Source organism: Archocentrus centrarchus, unplaced genomic scaffold (assembly GCF_007364275.1).
Source record: "Archocentrus centrarchus isolate MPI-CPG fArcCen1 unplaced genomic scaffold, fArcCen1 scaffold_87_ctg1, whole genome shotgun sequence".
NCBI classification, from domain to species: domain Eukaryota; kingdom Metazoa; phylum Chordata; class Actinopteri; order Cichliformes; family Cichlidae; genus Archocentrus; species Archocentrus centrarchus.
The window spans coordinates 306,759-319,848 of NW_022060297.1; positions in this window are offsets into that span (position 1 = coordinate 306,759).

Below are 13,090 nucleotides of genomic sequence, written 5' to 3' on the forward strand. Positions count from 1 at the left end.
CCTATAGTATATGCCTGAACAATAAAGAAATATCTGTTTAACTTCGAGTGTTTCTTTTCCTCGTTTGCAGCCACTTACTAACAATCATGAATTAGAATACGGGCCTAATGTGTGAAGAAGGTCTCATGAAATAGATTACTTAAACATATTTCGCTTTTAAAATGGAGTTGAGTAAAATATCTACAATATCAAAATAGGTTAAGCCAGACACAGGCTACAGAAGGCCTAATTAAAATAAAAATAAATAAAACCCACTTTTTCCCGGGATTCCCGGGAAATTGCTCGTCTTTTCCCGGGATTTGATTCATGCCATTTTCGGGAAAAATATTAAACCCTAGTGTGTGCATTACTTTTTGGATTAGGTGGGAAAGTGGGAACCAAAGTGAGGCAGCTTCCCTCTTCGGTGCGGAGGTGGAACAGGTGAACAGCATTTTGGGTTGGCTTACCATCACGTTTCCAAATCAGGTTAGTTGGCTGTTTACTGTGACACTGATATCTGCATATGTAGTTGTCCTACACTGATACTCCAAATTTCATCACAGTTTCTATAATTTCTTTTACATGTTTATAAGTTTGATCACAGCAGGACTTTGTGTTTGTGCATCGTCTTATGACAGGATGTAAACTTTGCTGTGTCTCCTAGAACACACAGATATGCTCACACTGCAGTGTATGCATGAAACAAATTGAAAGAGCACAACATGCACAGTATACTTTATGAAATATTCCACAAGGTAAAGGTCTCTGCACACACCTACACAAAGAAGAACATTCATGATTTTGTTTTTGAAATGTCTAATTTTCACGCGTACAGTCCTGTGATAATCCGAAAAGGTAAAGGAAAGCCTTAAAGTCCTGTAGTCACGGCTGTCATCTGACACACAGATGCACCAGGGGTTCATGATGAAATGGTGAAGTGAGCCTTTATTAGACAGAAATTCAATTGTAGCACTTTCAAAACAGAGTTCAGCTCAACTTTGGAGTCAAAAACAGACGTCATGTCTGTGCTTGCAAATGGGGATCTCAAAGGGGATTTATTTATTTAAATAGTCATCTTGCAAATGCAGAGGATTTATTTCACTAAGCAAATTAATTTGGATGACATAATCTAATTTCTTTACCTTTCTATGTATTCTTAGCTAAACTAAGAATACATGAGACTGTCCTTAAAAAAGGACTTTGTATTAGCAGGGGCTACAGTTGCATCCTAGGAATTGTCAATGATTGCTTCTCACGTGAGATTTGATGTGTTTGATGGGTTTCAACAAGAAAATAACAAATGTTACAGTCTGTAGAGGCAGGCTGTGGGGAAGTGAAGATCCAAAGCAGGTATAAGGGGGTAATGAAAAGTGAGCCTTTATTGAAGCTGATACCAAAACGTGAACATAAGGTAAGGCCAGGGAAGAGTATAACAACTGCAAACCTAAACTGGGAACACACTAGGGCAAGGAAACACTGACGCTAGGAACAGACAGATGTAAACTGAGACTCTGACAAAGGGAGACTGAGACAATACACAATAAACAGGGGGGTGAATAGGGGCAGTGGAAGCAGCTGGGGAGCATGAGGCACAAGGCTGAACTGAATAACAGGAGACGAGACAAAGGAAATAGTCTTTAAACAAAGCACAAGAGACAAAGTTAAACATCAAACTGAAGATGGAGAAAAGGGTTAGGGTTACCACACAGGAAGGCAGACACATAAATGATCATTACACAGGAGACAAGACACAGGAGAGAGGGAACATCTATACTGAGGAACACCCAGGGGGAGAGCTAAAGTGACTGGAGCTAAGGAACAAAACTAAATATATTAAACATGATATAATATAAACATTAAATAAACCAAGGGATCATATGGAGGAACCGGGACCATGGCGACAAGAAAAACAAACAGGGAGCATAAAACAGTCCAAAAACAGTCTGTTCTCCCCACGTTAGCGTTCCTAATCCTCGTGATAAAATCCTGGTTCATTTAGTACTTTAAACAAGTGCTTCTCAGGTGTCGTCTTAGCCCTAAATTGTATTTAGGTATCCCTGGATAAGCGGAAGAAAATGGATGGATGGAAAATAAAACCTTGTAATAATTCAATTCAATTCAAACATTTTATTTATATATAGCGCCAAATCACAACAAACAGTCGCCTCAAAGCGCTTTGTATTGTGGGTAAAGACCCTACAATAATACAGAGAAAACCCAACAGTCCAAACGACCCCCTATGAGCAGCACTTGGTGACAGTGGAAAGGAAAAACTCCCTTTAACAGGAAGAAACCTCCAGCAGAACCAGGCTCAGGGAAGGGCAGTCATCTGCTGCGACCGGTTGGGCTGAGGGGAGAGAAAGACATGCTGTGGAAGAGAGCCAGAGATTAATATCAATTAATGATTAAATGCAGAGTGGAGTATAAACAAAGTAAATAAGGTGAATGAGAAACAGTGCATTATGTGAACCCCCCAGCAGACTAGGCCTATAGCAGCATAACTAAGGGATGGTTCAGGGTCACCTGATCCAGCCCTAACTATAAGCTTTATCATAAAGGAAAGTTTTAAGCCTAATCTTAAAAATAGAGAGGGTGTCTGTCTCCCGAATCCAAGCTGGAAGCTGGTTCCACAGAAGAGGGGCCTGAAAGCTGAAGGCTCTGCCTCCCATTCTACTCTTAAGTATCCTAGGAACCACAAGTAAGCCAGCAGTCTGAGAGTGAAGTGCTCTGTTGGGGTGATATGGTACTATGAGGTCTTTGAGATAAGATGGTGCCTGATTATTCAAGACCTTGTAGGTGAGGAGAAGAATTTTAAATTCTATTGTAGATTTAACAGGGAGCCAATGAAGAGAAGCCAATATGGGAGAAATCTGCTCTCTCTTTCTAGTCCCTGTCAGTACTCTAGCTGCAGCATTTTGGATCAGCTGAAGGCTTTTCGCCGAAGCCGAACATGAAGAATAATCTTTGAGATGGTTATGAATAATTTTTTCTCGAATGTCTAAAATTTTATTTGTAAAGAAATCCATGAAGTCATTACTAGTTAACGTGAAAGGAATACTCGGCTCTACAGAGCTCTGACTCTTTGTCAGCCTGGCTACAGTGCTGAAAAGAAACCTGGGGTTGTTCTTATTTTCTTCAATTAATGATGAATAGTAAGATGTCCTAGCTTTACGGAGGGCTTTTTTATAGAGCAACAAACTCTTTTTCCAGGCTAAATGAGCATCTTCTAATTTAGTGAGACGCCATTCCCTCTCCAGCTTTCGGGTTATCTGCTTTAAGCTGTGCGTTTGTGAATTATACCACGGAGTCAGGCACTTCTGATTTGAAGCTTTCCTTTTCAGAGGAGCCACAGTATCCAAAGTTATACGCAGTGAGGATGTAAAACTATTGACGAGATAATCGACCTCACTGGGAGCAGAGTTTAGGTAGCTGCTCTGCACTGTGTTGGCACTGAAGAGCATAACAATGAAGGAATTAGATCCTTAAACTTAGTTACAGCACTTTCAGAAAGACTTCTACTGTAATAAAACTTATTCCCCACTGCTGTGTAATCCATTAAAGTAAATGTAAATGTTACTAAGAAATGATCAGACAGGAAGGGGCTTTCAGGGAATACTGTTAAGTCTTCAGTTTCTATGCCATATGTTAGGACAAGATCCAGAGTATGATTAAAGTGGTGGGTGGGCTCCTTTACATTTTGAGAGAAGCCAATTGAATCTAACAATAGATTAAATGCAGTGTTGAGGCTGTCATTCTCAGCATCTACATGGATGTTAAAATCACCCACTATAATGATTTTATCTGAACTGAGCACTAAATCAGATAAAAAGTCTGAGAAATCAGACAGAAACTCTGAGTAGGGACCAGGTGGACGATAGATAATAACAAATAAAACAGGTTTTTGATTTTCCCAATTAGGATGGACAAGACTACGAGTCAGGCTTTCAAAAGAATGAAAACTTTGTCTGGGTCTTTGATTAATTAATAAGCTGGAATTGAAGATTGCAGCTACTCCTCCTCCTCGACCTGTGCTTCGAGCATTCTGACAGTTACTGTGACTCGGGGGTGTTGATTCATTTAAACTAACATATTCATCCTGCTGTAACCAGGTTTCTGTAAGGCAGAATAAATCAATACGTTGATCAATTATTAAATCATTTACTAATAGGGACTTGGAAGAGAGAGACCTAATGTTTAACAATCCACATTTAATTGTTTTATTCTTTGGTGCAGTTGATGAAGCTGTATTATTTATTGTTTTTGAATTTTTATGGGGGGATGGCAGGAGGAGAGAAGCTGCAGAGAGGCGTGTAAGACTGCAACTCTGCTTCCTGGTCTCAGCCCTGGGTAGTCAGGTTTTAGGAGGGTTAATAAATTTGGCAAGATTTCTAGAAATGAGAGCTGCTCCATCCAAAGTGGGATGGATGCGGTCTCTCCTAACAAGACCAGGTTTTCCCCAGAAACTTTGCCAATTATCTATGAAGCCCACGTTGTTTTTTGGACACCACTCAGACAGCCAGCGATTCAAGGAGAACATGCGGCTAAACATGTCGCTCCTGGTCTGATTGGGACTTCCTGTAGGGCTGGAATATCTGCAGCTTCATCCTCTGACAACAATCAACGTGCCGTTGTAGAGAGTGGTGTCAACTGAACAGTTTTTTCTGTGTGCACAAGAGAAATTATTTTTTATGAATACCCAATTCAATTCAATTCAATTTTATTTATATAGTGCCAAATCACAACAAACAGTCGCCTCAAGGCGCTATTGTGAGCAATAGAATATGGATGCATTCTCTATATCTTGCCAATCATCAGTGTTTCTGTAGACACGTTTAAAAGAGCCCAAATCTTCCCAAGTGTCACTGCAATGTTTTGACAGTGGCGCATGGGGAGCAGAGTTTGACACATCAAACATGTCACATTGCATGATTTCAGCTGCACAAGTGCTGTACATCTGTGTTTTGAACAGAGCAAGTGTGTGATAGGCCTTTTTTTTCTACATTCAAACCACTTTCTCAAAACCACTATCTATTCCAATAGAGATGGGTGAAGTACAGTGTAGAGAGCCAGGCTGCATGTATGTGTCTAGGTGCACACACACACACACACACACACACTGCACACTGGATGATCCTAAGCTTCCAAATGAAGGGCCTATTCAAAGTAATAAAATCATTTTACTGGCAGCAAAAACTTTAAAGTTTTGAACAAATAACTGCATTACATTTAATACACAAAAACATCTGCAGCTACGCGGTTTGTTTGTTTTTTGGGGGGGGGGTTGTTGCTTGTTTTGTAGAGCAAATGTCTTGTTGTTTGTGCTTACCTGAAATAAATGCCTGTTTCAGCTGTTAGATATTAGTAACAAACACTGTAAGCCTCTTTCCGTCTGTGTGAAGGTTGTGTGTTCTCAGTGCCGTCGGTCTTTAATCAGTAGAGTCCTGGAAATAAATGACTGGTGTGTGTTCTGCTAAATTAGCATGTAACTTCTGTTCTTGAAAATAACCCGTGAAAGCACAAGGGATCATTCAACAAAATGTTTATCACGCTAGAAAAATATTTGAATAATTCAATCAGAAATGACAGTGATGGATGCGACCACACCCATCTTCACCTACAGTCTCTTGGTCTCAGCTACCTACACACCTGCAAAACACTGTGACATTTTCTAGCAGCTAGGATACAGTTTATATAACTTAAACTAATAAACCATGTCTCTTGGACTCTAATGCAGGATTGGAACTTCATACTCGTAAAGGATATTCCCTTTTTTAATGTTTTGATGTTGGTGGTGTCTCCCATACATTTTCTCTTGAGTTGAGATGTGGTTATTTAAAGACTATAGCTTTGAATGCACATCATTTTTCAAACTTACCAAACCACACAGTGACTCATAGGGTCGAATGAGGGAACTGTCACTGTTGAAGAGAGTACTCCCAGGACAGAAAGGTTCATTTACTTAGCATAAAACTTTATTCTTGGGAGACAAGTGCACTTTGATGCTTTACCACTGAACCATGTGTTCATTTTTCATTTTAATGAGGGATTTCTGAACTGAAACAATCCTAAACTCTTTAGTTGAATCACATCATACAATGAAATAACCTGAGAAGCAGTTGCACTATTTTAAAGCTTTTTCTTGTATAATTCATTAATGCACAAGGACACACAATGCAGAATTTCTTACCTTATTTTCGAATCTCTTTCCTGACAGACTAGCCAACTGTCAGCAAAAGGAAACCCTTCCCCCTCATTCTCATAAGTCTAAATAGGCTTCCTCACTGGCCTCGATATTTACACTATTTTATTTTTTGCTTATGTTTTCATAGTTTTAACCAAATGGTAGTCACAGCTCTCTGTCATGGTTTGCAGGAATAGGAGGGAAGGGAAGGGAGGGATGGGGCGCTTCATACTGATATTTCAAAGTGCAGATGGTTCAAAACATTCACGTCACGTGGCCACTTACTGTGGGTAAGTGAGGTTTGGTGCAGTTCACCCCAGTTTCAATACGTGGCTTAACTGCTGTTTCTAGGCAGGTTTTTACAAACCAGAGTCATCTGGGGTCTTGTAATGACTGAATTAATGTTTTTGATACTACTGCTTCTATTTGGTACAAGCAGACACGCGTGTGTGTAATTCATTATTTTTGCTGTGGATTGTGAAAATCAATATAGGATATCCATTCATTTAAACACCAAAGTGTAATTGAACAAATATTGGCTTATTCGACTGATTGATGTCATATAGATGAGAGAAAGACACACTGCTGGGTGAGCTCCATTTACTTCTATCAGCAGAGACAAGGCAGCACACTAAATTCTTTAAATTATCTCAATAAAAACCACCCATGGTTTCAGAGCGAAAAATGGAACAGGCAGAATTTTTCAGCTCTAACTCCTGTATGGCAATCCACATTTCCAACTCCTCTGGTGAAGAAATTATATAAAAATCACCATTTAATAAGTCAGAACATCATAAAAGTCATCAAAACCCCACCATATGTTAAGCCACCCGGTGGCATTTTGAACTCCTCTGTATGGCCCTCCCCTTGGTTTTCTCATCCACTTAATTTAAACTCCATTCACCCAGTCAGAGAAGACAAAGTGCTGACCACACTCATTCATCATAGATTCACTTTGCTGCAGTGACTGCTTGATTTGGCTGACTTTATTTATTCTGTAGCAGTCCTTGTCATAGTCTTTACTCATGTACTAATCCTACTATGCATGTTACATTGATGCTTTTTTCAAAGCATAATAAAGCAAACAAAAGGCAGAATGCTCTTTTGGAAACAAGTGGAGACCTTAACTAATATTATTTTTTCTATTTCTACCTGCCCATTTTTACAGTACATATGCAGTTCAGACCTGTATGAGTAATATACAAAAAATTCATTCAGATGTCAGAACATCCATGTATTACCTTGTTTTTCCTGGTTGATGACTGGTTGGGGGTTAGGAGAAGGAGAAAGGACAAAAGACACACTGTAGAAGAGACTCAGAGATTAATAATAACTAATGATTAAATGCAGAGTGGGGTATAAACACAGAGAGTGAAAAGATGTGAGTGAAGAAGAAATGCTCAGTTCATCATAAAGCACATCTTCGTTTTTTAAATTCCACCTCTTTTGTTCAGTTGATATTTGGGCGCCTTCTAGAGGCCAAGAGATATATTACTCATACAGGTCTGATTCCGAACTGCTTATCTATTTATGAGGAAAAAGTAAAAATAATATTCTTGACACACTGTTGGTAAGATAATTAAATTTCAAGGCTATTGTCATACAGTGCCATTAGTTTAACTGAAAAAGAACTGTATTTTAAGAAAAGTTAAGGTCTCTTCAGAAAGAGAATTCTGTCTTTTGATTGCTTCATTATGCTTTACAAAATACACCATTATATATAGATATATATTGCAGGTTGCAAGATGCCCCAAAGGGTGTTGAGAATGACTGTGCTGGGGTCCAGTTGGACTTCCAGATACAGACAGACAAACTTGTGATGGTTAACCAACCAGACATAGTAGTGGTGGTCAAGCAAAGGAGGAAGGCCGTACTGATAGATGTTGCAATATGCATGTAGCTTGCTTCTGAAATTGGATATGGTTCAAATCTGGACAAATTCAGCCGGTGCTGATGTGATAGTTATCTCTGAGTCTTGGTTCTTGAAGTTCTCTTCAGCTCTCAGCGGAGACGGTCGCACTTTTCTTCTCTCCCAGCCCTTCCTTTTTCCCCTGCTTTGCTGCTTTAGAGCATCTCTTCACACAACTTCTGAACTGGAATTTATAATTATGGATCTGGTCAGCTGGTCTCTCAAGGCCATTGTTTTGATCAATTTTTTACCATGAGGAGACTGGAGGAAGGAGAACCCTATTCCCTCTTATCAATTGACATTCCAGCTGGCTATGGATTTCTGTGTGGTGTGGAAGATGACGTGCCTGGCCATATTGTCAATGGAATACACACACATTCGGCTTATTGACACTGGGATTTCTCCGAATTGGACCTGGAGATACCTGGCTTGTCGTTGCAATTCAGGAAGTCTAGGCAGCTGTCTGGCCTTGGTAAGGCTGCTTATGACGGGAATGCAGGAAGGTACAGACTCAAACTCAGACTCCGTATATCTGGGGCTGATTCGGAGGGGTAAGATCTTGGAGATGTATGTATCTGTTTCTGCACGCCGAAGGAACGAACCAAGAAGATTCGGATGAATTGGATTTTTTTCACCACAGAGAGGTCCCAGTAAGACTGAAGGCTGTCAACAAATTAATCAGTACAGTCTGTACCAAAACAAGTCGTAGAATCAGGAATTTGGCTCCCTGGCGTTCTTGGACTGCCGCTTATCAAATTGTCTCCGGGATGTTTGTTTTTTGGAACCTCGTGAGGTGTTCATAATGAACACAGTGTGAGATGATTTTTTTTTTAACCTACCTATACCAGTGTATCTCTTTCTGTTTTCCTGCCAAAGGTAGCGCCGGTAAAACGGCTGCATGACCTCAGACGCCTGTCTCCCCTGTTTGTGGTTGTCTCTGTGTTCTTGGATGGGTGTTCTGGAACGTAATTTCATTGTATGTCTTGACGTATAATGACAATAAAATCTTCTTGAATCTTGAATCTATAACTGATAAAGATGTGGCTATTAATGGGTTCAATATACACTGGCTTGCAAAAGTATTCATATCTCTTGAACTTTTCCATATTTTGTCACATTACAACCACAAACATAAATATATTTCACTGGAATGTAATGTGAAAGACCAACACAAAGTAGTATACAATTGTGAAGTGGAAAGAAAATTATACATGATTCAAAACATTTTTTACAAATAAAAAACTGAAAAGTGTGGTGTGCTAAAGTATTGAGCCCCCTTTTCTCTGAGTGCAACCAGTTGCATTCAGAAGTTGCCTGATGACTGCTAATGACTAAAAAGAGTCCACCTGTGTGTAATCTAATCTCAGTACAAATACAGCTGCTCCATGACGGCCTCAGAGGTTGGTTAAGAGAATATTGGGGAGTAAACAGCATCATGAAGTCCAAAGAACACAGCAGACAGGTCAGGAATAAGGTTGTGGAGAAGTTTAAAGGAGGCTTAGGCTATAAAAAGATTTCCCAAGCTTTGAACTTCTCACGGAGCACTGTTCAATCCATTATCTGGAAATGGAAAGAGTACGGCACAACTGTAAACCTACCAAGACAAGGCCGTCCACCTAAACTTACAGGCCGAACAAGGAGAGCACTGATCAGAGATGCAGCCAAGAGGCCCATGGTGACTCTGGACGAAATGCAGAGATCCAACAACTATTAGTCGTGCACTGCACAAATGTGGTCTTTATGGAAGAGTGGCAAGAAGAAAGTCATTGTTAAAAGAAAACCATAAAAAGTCCCGTTTGCAGTTTGCCAGAAGCCATGTTGGAGACACAGCAAACATGTGGAACAAGGTGCTTTGGTCAGATAAGACCAAAATTGAACTTTTTGGCCAAAATGCAAAACGCTATGTGTGGCAGAGAATTAACACTGCACATCACTCTGAACACACCATCCCCACTGTCAAATATGGTGGGGGCAGCATCATGCTCTGGGGCTGCTTCTCTTCAGCAGGGACAGGGAAGTTGGTCAGAGTTGATGGGAAGATGGATGGAGCCAAATACAGGACAATCTTGGAGGAAAACCTGTTGGAGTCTGCAAAAGACTTGAGACTGGGGCGGAGGTTCACCTTCCAGCAGGACATCGACCCTAAACATAAAGCCAGGGCTACAATGGAATGGTTTCTAACCAAACATATTCATGTGTTAGAACGGCCCAGTCAAAGTCCAGACCTAAACCCAATCCAGAATCTGAAAACTGCTCTTCACAAACGCTCTCCATCTAATCTGACTGAGCTTGAGCTGTTTTGCAAAGAAGAATGGGCAAAAATTTCAGTCACTAGATGTGCAAAGCTGGTGGAGGCATACCCTAAAAGACTTGCAGCTGTAACTGCAGCAACAGGTGGTTCCACAAAGTATTGACTCAGGGGGGCTCAATACTTTTGCACACCGCACTTTTCAGTTTTTTATTTGTAAAAAATGTTTTGAATCATGTATAATTTTCTTTCCACTTCACAATTGTATACCACTTTGTGTTGGTCTTTCACATTAAATTCCAGTGAAATATACTTATGTTTGTGGTTGTAATGTGACAAAATATGGAAAAGTTCAAGGGGAATGAATACTGTTGCAAGCCACTGTATTTCACACAGACCGTCTAAAAAAAGGTGGTGGAGTGGCAATATATGTAAAATCAAATTATGTAACCCAAGTTTTGGTGACCAAGTTGATTTCCAGACAGTTTGATTAGCATTAAGTCTCAGTATGCCTGGGTGTCAGTTTTTAACATTGGTTGGGTGGAACAGGCCTCCATCTTTCACTAGTGACACTCTGGACTCACTATTTAAGACTTTATCTGAAGTGCATTTCAAGGAAATCCTATTGATAGGTGATTTAAACTGGGACTGGTTACCCTCTGTGTCAAATGATTTTGTCCGTTAATCTCACTCCGATTATAAATACCCCCACTCGTCGAAATCTTTGGGCAAAAGTAAATTCAATTCAATTCAATTCAATTTTATTTATATAGCGCCAAATCACAACAAACTGTCGCCTAAAGGCGCTTTGTATTGTGGGTAAAGACCCTACAATAATACAGAGAAAACCCAACAGTCAAAACGACCCCCTATGAGCAGCACTTGGCGACAGTGGGAAGGAAAAACTCCCTTTTAACAGGAAGAAACCTCCATCAGAACCAGGCTCAGGGAGGGGCAGTCATCTGCTGCGACCGGTTGGGCTGAGGGGAGAGAAAGACATGCTGTGGAAGAGAGCCAGAGATTAATATCAATTAATGATTAAATGCAGAGTGGAGTATAAACAAAGTAAATAAGGTGAATGAGAAACAGTGCATTATGTGAACCCCCCAGCAGACTAGGCCTATAGCAGCATAACTAAGGGATGGTTCAGGGTCAACTGATCCAGCCCTAACTATAAGCTTTATCATAAAGGAAAGTTTTAAGCCTAATCTTAAAAATAGAGAGGGTGTCTGTCTCCTGAATCCAAGCTGGAAGCTGGTTCCACAGAAGAGGCGCCTGAAAGCTGAAGGCTCTGCCTCCCATTCTACTCTTAAGTATCCTAGGAACCACAAGTAAGCCAGCAGTCTGAGAGCGAAGTGCTCTGTTGGGGTGATATGGTACTATGAGGTCTTTGAGATAAGATGGTGCCTGATTATTCAAGACCTTGTATGTGAGGAGAAAAATTTTAAATTCTATTCTAGATTTAACAGGGAGCCAATGAAGAGAAGCCAATATGGGAGAAATATGCTCTCTCTTTCTAGTCCCTGTCAGTACTCTAGCTGCAGCATTTTGGATCAGCTGAAGGCTTTTCAGGAAGCTTTTAGGACAGCCTGATAATAATGAATTACAATAATCCAGCCTAGAAGTAATAAATGCATGAATGAGCTTTTCAGCATCACTCTGAGAAAGGATGTTTCTAATTTTAGAAATATTGCGCAAATGCAAAAAAGCGGTCCTACATATTTGTTTAATATGTGCATTGAAGGACATATCCTGGTCAAAAATGACTCCAAGATTTCTCACAGTGTTACTGGAGGCCAAAGTAATGCCAAAGTAATGCCAGAGATTTCACCAAGATGGCGCCGCGAATGGATGCCCTGGTACTTCGGTGCGCTCTGTTTTGTTTGTTTTTGTGCGTTATTTCTGTGTCTGGACACTCTTCTGGGTATTCTTACACCAGAGAAGAGCTTTTCAACATTAGGTCCACAACACCTTCGGATTTATTTCCTGTTTTTGTCGCATCTGCGGCGGATTTATTACACACTCTGGCCCAGAAAGTGAGACGCCGAAAGAGAGGGAAGCGCGCTGGCGTGCTTGTGAGGCTAAGGAGACGTGGATTACGCACAGCCTTACCTGGGATTTTCCTCTCCAACGTGCGTTCACTTAGGAACAAAATGGACGAACTGACACTGATGAGGAGCATGAATAGAGACTTTTCCAAATCCTGTGTGTTATGCTTTACGGAGTCATGGCTGTGTGAGGAGATACCGGACTGCGCGCTCCAGTTGGAGGGATTTCATCTCCTCCGCGCAGACCGGCAAGCTGCGCTTTCCGGCAAGGCTACAGGTGGAGGAGTCTGCTTCTACATAAACAGTGGCTGGTGTACGGATGTGACAGAGATTGCTAAGCACTGCTCTCCCTCACTGGAATATCTTTTCATTCACTGTAAACCATTCTACTCTCCGCGGGAGTTCGCTTCATTCATACTGGCTGCTGTTTACATCCCGCCGGACGCGGACGTGCACGAGGCCCAGTGCGCGCTCACAGAGCAGATTCTGTGCATGGAGCGGACATACCCGGACTCTCTTATCATCGTACTTGGGGACTTTAATAAAGCCAGCCTGAGACAGGAACTTCCCAAATACAAACAATATATCACATGTCCGACCAGAGAGGAGAAGACACTAGACCACTGCTACAGCACGATAAGCGGGGCTTATCACGCAGTGCCCCGCGCTGCACTCGGCCTCTCTGACCACGACATGATCCACCTGATCCCCGCGTACAGACAGAG